Raw genomic sequence first — 2,956 nt, 5'->3', positions numbered from 1 at the left:
GGGGAAGCAGGCTCCCCGCTGAGCAGAGAGCCCGATTCAGGGCTCGATCCCAGGACCCTGAGATCATGACATGAGCCGATGGCAGAGGCTTTAACCCACTGAGCCACACAGGCACCCCAGAAAAGTCTTTTTTTTTTAAAGATTTTATTTATTTATTTGACAGAGAGAGAGATCACAAGTAGATAGAGAGGCAGACAGAGAGGGTGGGGGAAGCAGGATCCCTGCTGAGCAGAGAGCCTGATGCGGGGCTCGATCCCAGGACCCTGGGATCATGACCTGAGCCGAAGGCAGAGGCTTTAACCCACTGAGCCACCCAGGTGCCCCCCAGAAAAGTCTTAATAAATATTCAAGTCTGCTTAAATCCAAAGAATTATTTTTTTTTACGATTTTATTTATTTGACAGAGAGAGAGAGAGTACAGCAGGGGGAGCAGCAGCCAGAAGACAGGGAGAAGCAGGCTCACGGAGCAGGGAGCCAGATGAGGGACTCCATCCCCAATCCCAGGATCCTGGGATCATGACCTGAGCCAAAGGCAGACACTTAACCAACTAAGCCACCCAGGCAGCCCCCAAGGAATTCTTAATCCACTCTCTTTGCAAACTCCAGGTTAAGGAAATGGGGAGAGGGAGTCAAGGAAGAGAGGGGAGAGGCCATGTGTCCCAGAACTAAAGCACTCTCACTTTCTCATTCCCAGCCTGGGACCTCCTAGAACTGACCTTCGCTATGGGACACAGCGAGTCTGGGATGGTCTAGACTCAGCCTGGCTAGGATGAGAGCCCCTGGGCTCTCCTACACCAGACCTAATCCTCAGTGGGAAAACACTGGGCAGCACAATAGACCGCGGCCTCCTACACACCCAGGTCCCTGGCGGCTCAGAGCCATCCCCTCTCCTAGTCACGAGAAGCCTCCAGCACTTAGGGGAAGAACGCACCTTTGCGGGCAAACAATCGTGGGTTCAAACTCTGGTTGAACTCCTTATTGGTTGTGTACTTGGGGTTCATTACCTAAACTCTTTGAACATCATTTTTCTCCTCCCTAGAACGGAGATGGCATGTATCTTGGGTTGGTGCTGGGCTTTCTTCCTCATATGGTGAGAGCTGCACTCCAGCGAGAACGCACCAGGCCGGCTCTTGACCGTGTCCCCAGACCATTAGGCCGTGGTCTGCTTGGAGCAATTGTGTTTTGTGGTATCTTTTTTTTTTTTTTTAAAGATTTTATTTATTTATTTGACAGACAGAGATCACAAGCAGGCAGAGAGGCAGGCAGAGGGGGGGCGGGAAGCAGGCTCCCTGCTGAGCAGAGAGCCCGATGAGGGGCTCGATCCAAGGACCCTGAGATCATGACCTGAGCCGAAGGCAGAGGCTTAACCCACTGAGCCACCCAGGCACCCCTGTGGTATCTTTTTTTTTTTTTTTTTTTAAAGATTTTATTTATTTATTTGTCAGAGAGAGAGAGAGCGAGCACAGGCAGACAGAGTGGCAGGCAGAGGCAGAGGGAGAAGCAGGCTCCCCACAGAACAAGGAGCCCGATGTGGGACTCGATCCCAGGACACTGGGATCATGACCTGAGCCGAAGGCAGCTGCTTAACCAACTGAGCCACCCAGGCGTCCCACCCCTGTGGTATCTTGATAGGCCAGACAAGCCGTCCTCTAGGAGTGCCCCCCTCACTGGGTCAGGTGACCCTTTCCAGCTCTCTGTGGCTCCCAAGCTCGCCCCAGTCACACCCTGATCACAGAACACCAACGGGGTCCGAGCCCTCACCTGTCTTCTCCATCCCCTGGAGCTTCTTGTGGACAGGAACATAGCTTTGTCGTGGCGTCCCAGAGGAGAGCACACAGTCCGCCCTAAGAAGAAACCTAGATGGAATTTATCTTAATAAGTAGAGAAATATTCTCTTTTTCTTAAAGGTTTATTTATTTATCTTAGAGAGAGGGGGAAAGAGAGAGCACGAGCCAGAGGAGGGACAGAGGGAGAGGGAGGGAATCCCCTGCCGACTCTCAGGGAGCACAGAGCCCTTGGGCTCCACCCCGTGACACCGAGATGGCAACCTGAGCATACGCCAAGCCTGGACGTCCCATTGATGGGGCCACCCAGGCGCCCCAAGGAGAGAACGATTCTCACGAACACGCCCAGAACTGTCACCCTGCTGGTGCAGAGGCAGCACGGGGCGCGACCGTCCGATTCTGTCAAACGACCCTGCTTTCCCCCACAGCAGCCACACACTCTGCCTCGGCAGGGAGAGCTTCCGTGAAGCCTCCACCGGCAATACCGCAGACACTCCAGGACGCATCTCTAGTGGACAAGGAATTTTTTTAAACATAAGGCACAAAATTAACAGTAATTCTTAATAGGAATTACATGCTTAATAGCATGTAATAGCCAACCTGTGTTCAGATTTCCTGGATGGTGTCAAAAATGCATTTTGCGGGGCACCTGGGTGGCTCAGTGGGTTAAGCCTCCGCCTTCGGCTCAGGTCATGATCTCAGGGTCCTGGGATCCAGCCCCGCGTTGGGCTCTCTGCCCAGCAGTGAGCCTGCTTCCCCGTCTCTCTGCCTGCCTCTCTGCCTACTTGTGATTTCTCTCTCTCTCTGTCAAATAAATAAATAAAATCTTTTAAAAAATGCATTTTGTGAGTGGCCTGTTCAGATCAGAATCTAATTCGGGGCCTCACGCTGCACTCGGTCAGTGGGCTGTGTCTTAAACCGTTTTTAAACAGTTACTCCTTCCCCCTTGTTTTCATGCTGTTTCATTGTCGATTAACTGGGTCTGTTGCTGCTAGAACTGCCCGAGTACGGGGTCTGGCTGATGGCGTCCGCATGTGATGAACTCATCACTCCCCGTGCTTCCTGCGGACCGGTTGGCCGGGAGGCGCCAAGAGCACCAGAATGCGTCCAGGACATGTGCTTCCTCTTGCCTCCTGCCAGGAGCAGTGGCGCTCCGTGGCCCCACTTCTGTGT

Source organism: Enhydra lutris, unplaced genomic scaffold (assembly GCF_002288905.1).
Source record: "Enhydra lutris kenyoni isolate GAN:26980312 unplaced genomic scaffold, ASM228890v2 scaffoldscaffold94, whole genome shotgun sequence".
NCBI classification, from domain to species: Eukaryota; Metazoa; Chordata; class Mammalia; order Carnivora; family Mustelidae; genus Enhydra; species Enhydra lutris.
This window is presented reverse-complemented; position numbering follows the sequence as displayed.